A 9,849-nucleotide genomic window follows, 5' to 3' on the forward strand; every position below is an offset into this window, starting at 1 on the left:
ATAACAAGGTAAAAGAAGGGGATGATTATTACTGTAAACACATCTATACAAATGATAAAGTCAATTGGTAGAGTATTTGCTTGGTAATAAAAAACTCTGTGTTCAATCTCTAGTACTTCATTTTTCTTTCTTCTTTTTTTTTTGATGGTCTTGATATATTTTATTTAAAAATTTGGGTGTGATAACTACATAATTATAATATAATTTAATATAATACTTTTAAAAAAATATTTATTTTTTATTTGGTATTTTCTTCATTTACATTTCCAATGCTATCCCAAAAGTCCCCCATACCCTTGCCCCCACTCCCCTACCCACCCACTCCCACTTCTTGGCCCTGGAGTTCCCCTGTACTGAGGCATATAAAGTTTGTAAGACCGATGGGCCTTTCTTTCCAATGATGGCCGACTTGACCTTCTTCTGATACATATGCAGCTAGAAACACGAGCTCTGGGGGTACTGGTTAGTTCATATTGTTGTTCCACCTATAGGGTTGCAGACCCCTTTAGCTCATTGGGTACTTTCTCTAGCTTCTCCATTGGGGGCCCTGTGATCCATCCAATAGCTGACACTTTTTGAGGCTGGGATGCAATTCACTCGTAGAGTACTTGACTATCATGCATACATCTTTGAGTTCAATATTCAGAATTACTAAAAAAAATAGTGATAAGTATATCTTAAGGAAATTGTAATCTACATGAATACTTGTCTATTAACAAGGAATACTATCCTTACCAGTGAGAAATACTGGAGAGAAAGAGTTCAAGGTTAGAAAATCCCATGGTCTCAGAGGTTTCACTCTATCATCAGCTTATTCCATTTCTATGGGTCTGGGATAAGCATCATAACAGCAGGTATGAGTGGTACAGTAAACTCATTTATCACATGGTGGCAATTTAACAGAGAGAATGGAAAAGGCCATGGGAAAACCAAGATTATAGATATAACTCAAAGGAGTACATTTCCTGTTCAATCTCTAACATGATTTAATATACTGAAACTGTAATGTACATTTTAAATAGGTTTATGAATAAATATACAAAGAGGAAAGAGAAGGGAAATGTAATCATAGTTTACCACTATGTTTATATGTTTGAGTATTGTTTTTTCATATAGAGGTTTTAAAATCATACTGAAAGGAAACTTTTCTAAAGTGTTTAGATTATCTAGGAATGAGCAAATGACATTTTAGTTTTTTGATAAGTTATTTGTTAGATAAATATATATTTTCAATATTTTTTATAAATACCTGAAGATTTTACTAGACATAAAAGCATGATAAGCAAATCTAGCTCTATTAAAAAACATAGAACTACAAGAATACAACAAATAGTAAATATAAAATAACATTAGATAAAAACATAATTTATTGAATTAAATTTAAAATGGCTAAACTGTATGTTTTGAAAATATAATGTAAAATGTCACTGAAAATCACATGAATATATGTTATTTCAAGAAGCCTATATAAGACAAGATATGTCAAAAATAAATGTTGTAAGAAAATACACCTAAAAATAGTAATCAAAGGTTTGCAGCTATTATTAGAAAAAGAGAATGCTATAGTCAAATAACATTAAATAGAAAATGCAAATACTAATTTTTATAAATGTAAAGTGACATAGGCTTTCCATCTCCAGGTTTCCTTCTGCAGAGCAATACTAATAAAACTGCATGGTATTGGTACAGAGACAGAGAGATTGATCAATTTAATTGAATCAAAGACCCTGAAATAATCCTACATACCTATGGACATTTAATTTTTGACAAAGAAGCCAAAATCATATAACGAGGGAAAAAGCATCTTCAGCAAATGGTGCTGGTCTAATGGGATGTTTAGATATAGAAGAACACAAATAGATCCATATTTATCACCCTGCAAAATCTCAAGTCCAAGTGGATAGAAGACCTCAACATAAATCTGGCCACACTGTCAAATGTAGTATATGACAAAGTAGGGAAGAACCTTGAATGCATTGGTACTGAAGAAACTGTTTTCTGAACAAAACACCAAGCTTAAGCCCTAAGATCAATAATAAATGGGACCAAATGAAACTGAAAAACTTCTCCCTTTTTTTGTATTTTTTATTAGATATTTTATTTATATACATTTCAAATGCTGTCCCAAAAGTTCCCTATACCCTCCCCCCACCCTGCTCCCCTACCCACCCACTCCTGCTTCTTGGCCCTGGCATTCCCCTGTCCTGGGGCATATAAAGGGCCCTCTCTTCCCAGGGATGGCCGATTAGGCCATCTTCTGCTACATATGCAGCTAGAGACATGAGCTCTGGGGGTACTGATTAGTTCATATTGTTCCACCTATAGGGTTGAAGACCCCTTCAGCTCCTTGGGTGCTTTCTCTAGTTACTGTTAAGAGAACAAAATGGCAGCCTACAGATTGGGAAAACGTCTTTACCAACCCTAAATCAAACAGAAGGCTTATATCCAAAATATATAAAAAATTTAAGTTGGACAACAACAAACCAAACAACACATTTTTAAAAATAGGGTATAGTGCTAAACAGAAAATGGTCAACAGAGGAATATATTCCAGCCAAGAAACACTTAGAGAAATGTTCAAATTCCTTAGACATATGAGAAATGTAAATCAAAAGTAGTCTGAGATTTTATCTTACACCCACCAGAATGGCTAATATAAAAAACTGAAGCAACAGCACATTCTGGAAAGGATGTAGAACTTGAGGGGGGACATTTTTCCATTGCTTGTGGGAGTACAAACTTGCACAACCACTTTGGAAATAGATATGGAGTTTTCTTAGAAACCCTGGGAATAGTTCTACATCAAGACCCAGCTATCAACAATTAGTAAATGTACTTCAGTAAACTGAAAAGTTTCCTTGTATCATAAGGTGCTTTACATTCTGGTGGCAGCAGGGGAAAAAGTCATCCTCAGTCTTTTATAATTGTTTTTTTTTTTAAGATTTATTTTTTTTTAAGATTTATTTATTTATTATATGTAAGTACACTGTAGCTGTCTTCAGACACTCCAGAAGAGGGCGCCAGATCTCGTTACGGATGGTTGTGAGCCACCATGTGGTTGCTGGGATTTGAACTCTGGACCTTCAGAAGAGCAGTCGGGTGCTCTTACCCACTGAGCCATCTCACCAGCCCGTCATCCTCAGTCTTACCCAGCTGTGCACCTTGTAAGCTGCTACAATGACCAATGCAAAGAGATATACCCATTGGCTCAATGGTGACAAGAATGTTTTAGAAGTACCTAGATGTACTCAACTGAAGAATCTATAAAGAAAATATACATATACACAATCAAATACTATTCATCTATTTAAAACAAAGACATCATGAATATTTCAGGCAAATGAATAGAACTCGAGAATATCATCTTGAGTGAGGTAACTCCGACCCAAAAGAATAAGCATAGTACATACACAATGACTAGTGGATATTAGTCAAAATATTTAGAATAGCCATATATACCCTAGAGACCCAAAGAAGAGCAAGTGAGGATGTTTCAGTGTCACTTAGAATCAGGGATAAACGAGTCATAGGAGGTAGATAGATGGAGGAAATATAAGTAAAAGAGGGGATGGAGAAAGGATTGTGGGGTCTGGATAACATGGGGGAGAGACAGAATAGATGGCAAGATGACCATGAGAATGCATAGAAATATGCAACTGATAGGGTGAGGAAGTAGAGAGCATCTCCAGGATGTCCCAGAGAGTTGGGATAGGGCAGGCTCCCAAAAATCAATGGCGGTGACCTTAGCCATAACTCACAGTATTGGGGACATGGAACCAAACATAATTTTAATCTTAGAGTAGGGAGCTTTAAATCTAACAAGAAGAGGCACCATTGAACCAATGGGCATATCTCTTTATGTTGGTCATTGTAGCTTCAGTGTTCACCAATGGATAAGACTACTGGAGAACCTCACTTCGGATGATATCCTCCAGATCCATCCATTTGTCTAAGAATTTCATAAATTCATTGATTTTAATAGCTGCAAAGCTGCATAGTACACCTTTGTGTAAATGTACCGCATTTCCTGTATCCATTCCTCTGTTGAGGCACATCTGGGTTCTTTCCAACTTCTGGCTATGATAAATAAGGCTGCTCTGAACATAGTGGAGCATGTGTCCTTATTACATGTTGGAGCATCTTCTGGGTATATGACCAGGAGTGGTATTGCTGGATCTTCCGGTAGTACTATGTCCAATTTTCTGAGGAACTGCCAGACTAATTTCCAGAGTGGTTGTACAAGCTTGAAATCCCACCAGCAATGGAGAACTGTTTCTCTTTCTCCACATCTTCATCCGCTGTCACCTGAATTTTTGATCCTAGCCATTCTGACTGGTATGAAGTGGAATCTCAGGGTTGTTTTGATTTGCATTTCCCTGATGATTAAGGATGTTGAACATTTTTTCGAGTGCTTCTCAGCCATTCAGTATTCCTTAGTTGAGAATTCTTTAGCTCTCCAGTTCGGAGCAGAGACTGAGGAGTGACCATCCAGAGACTGCCCCACCCGGGGATCCATCCCATAAATAACCACCAAACCCAGACATTATTGCAGCTGTCAGCAAGAGCTTGCTGACAGAAACCTGATATAGCTGTCTCCTGAGAGGCTCTGCCAGTATTTGCCAGGATCCGACAAATACAGAAGTGGGTGCTCACAGTCATCCATTGGACAGAGCACGGGGTCCTCAATGAAGGACCTAGAGAAAGTACCCAAGAAGCTGAAGGGTTCTGAAGCCCCATAGGAGGAACATCAATATGAAATAACCCGTACCCCCAGAGCTCCCTGGGACTAAACCACCAATCAAAGAAAACACATGGTGGTACACATGGCTCTAGCTGTATTATAGCAGAGGATGGCCTTGTCAGCCATCAATGGGAGGAGTAGCCCTTAGTCCTATGAAGGTACTATGCCCCAGTATAGGGGAATGCCAGGGCTAAGAAGCATTAGTGGGTGGGTAGGGGGCAGGGGAAGGTTGGAGGTGATAGGAGAATTTTAGAGGTGAAACTAGGATAGGGGATAACATTTGAAATGTAAATAAACACAATATCTAATTAAAAAAAAAAAACTACTGGATAAGACTATAGGTGGTTATTTTTCCTGCTGCCACCAGAATGTAGAGCATCTTATTATACTATGAAGGCAAATAATAAACTTCTTCCCTACAATTTCTTCTAAGGTAGATGCTAATGGTTCTTGAGGCTTTTGATATTTGAAAAATTCCTCAGTTCTCTTTTACATTTCAAAAATAAACTTTGTCACAAATGAGATTGCATTTTGGAAAGTATTTCCCATTAATTATTTCATGTTATCCTATGTTCTCTTTATCTTCTATTGTTCTAACCGATCAGTTGTAATTAATATTTTTCTGGGTTACTGTCTTTTTTTTTTTTTTTGCTTTTCCCCTTATATTTGGTTTTCTTTAATATCTGCTTTTATATGGTTTTATTTCTATTGATCCTGGTTGCACTTGCTTAACTTATTAAAAACACTAGTTGATATTTTAAAATGATGTTCCCTGATCCTTATTTATTGGGGTTATACATATGTATCAAATAATAATGAGCACTCTACAATCATTAATTCCTTGATTTTTGAAGAGTTGTGAAATGCTATACTAGCTTCTCTCTTCTCCAAACTGAAGCTTTTTCAAACTTCATTTTCTCTCATGAAAATTCAGTTTTTCATAGCTCATTAGTATACTGGTGCTTTGTCTCTTCTACCACTAAATAGTGGTTTTAACTTTTGCTTGAACTTTCATTATTAAACTTTAAATTCTCTTTAGATTCGTCAATTACAGCTTCATTTTGTTGTTCAAAGAACAATTTATTTTCTTTAGTATGTTAAGCAGTTATTTTAAAGTCCCCATAAATTCCAATTTAATAAAACAAATAATTGGATTACCTGTTAGTTCATATTTATTGTCTAGTTTACATTTGACATTTCTTTGTATTTCATGATATTTCTGATACATTAAAGCTCAGTAATTTAGAAACGTGGATGTGCAAGTATCTCTGTAGCAAGATACAAAGTACTTTGAATATCTTGAACATGTTTGTTTATCACTGTTCTTTTCACTACATGAAAAAACCAAAGTCAGCTTAGGTGCCTAGCAACAGAAGAATGAAGTATAAAATGTGATATATACATACATATATATATATGTATATATATATATATATATATATATATATATATATATATATATATATATATATATATATCTTGAAATTTTACTCAGGTTCAAAGATAAATTAAAATACAAAACTTTAAGAAAAAATAAATGGGTCTAGAGACCATAGTAAATAAAGTAGCTCAGACTTAGAAAGACAACAAAAAAAGGCTGGAGGATGACTCAGTAAGGACTGAAGTTCAGATTTCTAGAACCCAGTTAAAGCTACATGCAGTAGTATGCCTAGGAAATTCCAAAGCACTTCATTAAAATGGGAGATAGAAAAGGGACAGTCTCTAGAAGTTCAGAGGTTAGGTAGCATCATGTATGCAGCATGTATGCCTAACAGTGAGCCTGTCCATATTAAAAGGAGTAAAAGGACCAAAGATGATATATACTCAGAGTATTGGCCACGTTGCCCTGATATCTGTTATCTACAGTCTTGTTCCCTCATATACTATGCACCTCAGTCTTCCTAAAGTCTTTTTTTTTTTTTCTGTGAATCCTTGGAATACTAGGTTTTTTGTTTCTTGTTTTTGTTTGTTTGTTTTAATTTTTTTTTTTGCTTTTGGAATTTGTTTTACTTTCTATGAATCAGCAATTGTTCTAGAGGAAAAATAAAATAAAATATTTATAAAACACTCCAACTATTGTGTCTATAACTTTTCTCCAGTACCTCAGAGTTTTAAAGCAGTTTGCATTGATTTCTTCTGTAATCTGTCCTCTTAGTAAGATAGAGTTTGATGTACTATTTTATTGAAGCTATACATGAATTATCTGATTACATTAATTGACCGAACGTCTATTACCATTTTTAAAATATTATTTGAGGGTTATGAGTGTGTTGACTTTTCCATCTTTTTGTATTACTAAGAATTTTAGGGTTTATTTCTTATGAAAATCTATTTTGACACTGATATCCTGGGTTTGATCTACAGATATTTTATTTAGGTTATTTCTAATTTCAAATCATTTTTCACATTATATGTATTTTACTTTAATAGCCATTTTTTTTAATTTAGTTTTTTTTTTATTTTTATCTTGTACATTACACCCCAGTCTCCATTTTCCTCTGACCTCACCTCACAATCCTTCCACACAACTCCCTTCTTCCCCATATCTACTCCTCTTTATATCTGTTCAGAAAATAGCAAGCCTTGCAGGGATACAAACTGAACAGAGTAAAATAAGTTGCATTAAAACTAAACACATACATCACTAATATCAAGGCTGGACAAGGAAATTCTGTAGGAGGAAAATGGTGATAAGATCAGGAAAAAGGGTCAGAGACATACTGTCAATACAACAAAATGGCAGCTTACAGTGTGGAAAAGAATATTTTTCCAACTCCACATCTGACAGAGGGCTAATATCAAAAATATATAAAGAACTTAAGAAACTAGTCATCAACATTTAAGATAAGATGGAGTTCTCATCTAAACAGAGACATCACAATAGAGCATTTTTAAATGGCCAAGAAACTCCTAAAGAAATGACCAATATCCTTAGCCATCATGGAAATGCAAATCAAAATGAGTGAGATTTCATCTTTAATTTATCAGAATGGCTAACACCATATTTTATAATATTATTTATCTGTCTTTCTACTCTTCTCTGTGTCCATATACTTAATTTTATGGCTTTGTTGGAAGTTCATTATCTGTTGTTGACATTACTTAAATGTGTTATAAAAGTTTTAATTTGTTATATTTTCATTCTGGCATTTTTCAAAGAGCATGCATATTTCTGAATGTCAACTATGGCTCAGGTTGTGGTTGTGGTTCTTTTTTATAAGCAAAGAATAATCTGTCCTTTTTTGTTTTGTTTGTTCCAGAATCAAGGATTAATGTGAATATTTTTTTCATTTGTTTGTTTGTTTATTTATTATCTCCCCTCCCCTCAGTCCCCCATCACACAGCCCCTTCCTCCACATTCCCCTTTTATTTCTGAAAAATGGGAGGGCATCTCTGTGCAACAACCCACATGGAGCCTCAAATCACTACAGGACTAGGCATATCCTCTGCCACTGAGGCCAGATAAGGCAGCCCAGTTAGGGGAAAAAGACCCACAAGCAAACATTGGATGGAGCTTGGGGATATTTATGGAAAAGATAGGAGAAGGATTAAGGGCCTTGAATGGGATAAGAACTACACAGGAAGACCAACAGAGTAAACTAACTTGGATCCCTGGAGGCTCTTAGAGACTGTACCACCAACCAAAGAGCTTATGTGTGCTGGACTAACCCCCACCTCAAGCAGATGTCCAGCTCACTCTGAAACAACTGGAGTGGAGCCTAAACCTAAAGTTGTTGACTGTTTGTAGAACACATTCTTCTAGCTGAGCTACCCTGTCTGGCCTTAGTGAGATGGTATGTACCCTGCAAAGACTTGGAGTACCTGGGTTGAGGGATACATAGGGGGTCCTCCACTCTCTCAGAGGAGAAGTGGAGAGGGTATGGGGAGGGAATGTAAAAAGAGGAACAGGGAGCACGATATAAAACGAATAAATGAATAATCAATAAATAAGTCAATAAATAAATGGGAAAAATCAATAAAATTTCATGTAGTAATATAAAGTTGACTACGATTCTTTGGATTAGAATAGCTTTTAGCCCTAATCAGAAAAAGTTCTTTATGTGGTGACAGTAATTAGACTAAGAAGCACAATTTGTCAACAAAGAAAGACAACAAGTAATAGTGGCATACTCAGCCTTAAAACCAATATTTATGCACTAATCCAGTACCTCAAAATTTAAAGAATATTTCAGAAGTGAGACTGAAGTTTATAAAAGCCAGAGGTTTGGAGAGCTGTAGTGAAACTTTGTCTTCTGGACAAGCCAAGCCAATCACAGATTCACAGTAGTTGTGGGTGCCAGCACAAGACCTAAATATAATTAAGCCAGTTAAAATGTTAGCATTCATTAGGAGTTCATAAAACACCACTTGTAACTGAGGAATCTACTGGTAATTAATGGCTCTGACAGAGGGAGAATCACTTTTCTTTAGGGGATGTTGCCCTTGGTAAATTGTTCATGTCCTAGTGGTCCCTATACACATATGAACAGAACTTCTTGGATGCAGAGGATTATTGAAAATGACATGAATCTTAGAGGAGAACATGCTGAGAGATTTCTAGGAATTGTCTAAAGGAGAAGAAGAGAATGCATATGATCAAAATGCATTGTATAAAGTGATTAAATAAAATTCTATCTTCAAAATGAGGTATGTCAATAATTCCTTCACCATGAGAACAATGATGCTAGTTTGACAGCACTGAAGATAGGACTTAAAAGCAGGATAGCATGTCATAATTAAACCTAAGTAAATATTTACTTTAAAATGATAATTTTATTGAAAGCATAAAGTATGTTTAGATTAATAACATGATATGTAGCAAAATAGAGCAATAAGAATTACATGCAAAATTTAGAAAGACAAGCACATGTATGAGTAAATTGGTGTGTGTTTCAATCGAAAGAATTATGGAAAGTAATAATAATGGACATTTTCATTTGTAACAAGGTTTCTACGGATCTGAATTTACTAGGGGCTTTTACTTATAATCTACAGGACAGAATAGGAACTATATTAATGAGAAACTCACATAAAAATGTCTTTATTTATACTCAGTATGACTGCCTAGGAAAAATATAAAATATATTGTGAATAAAGTATTAGAACTA

Source organism: Mus caroli, unplaced genomic scaffold (assembly GCF_978045245.1).
Source record: "Mus caroli unplaced genomic scaffold, Mus_caroli_1 scaffold_5, whole genome shotgun sequence".
In the NCBI taxonomy this organism is placed as follows: domain Eukaryota; kingdom Metazoa; phylum Chordata; class Mammalia; order Rodentia; family Muridae; genus Mus; species Mus caroli.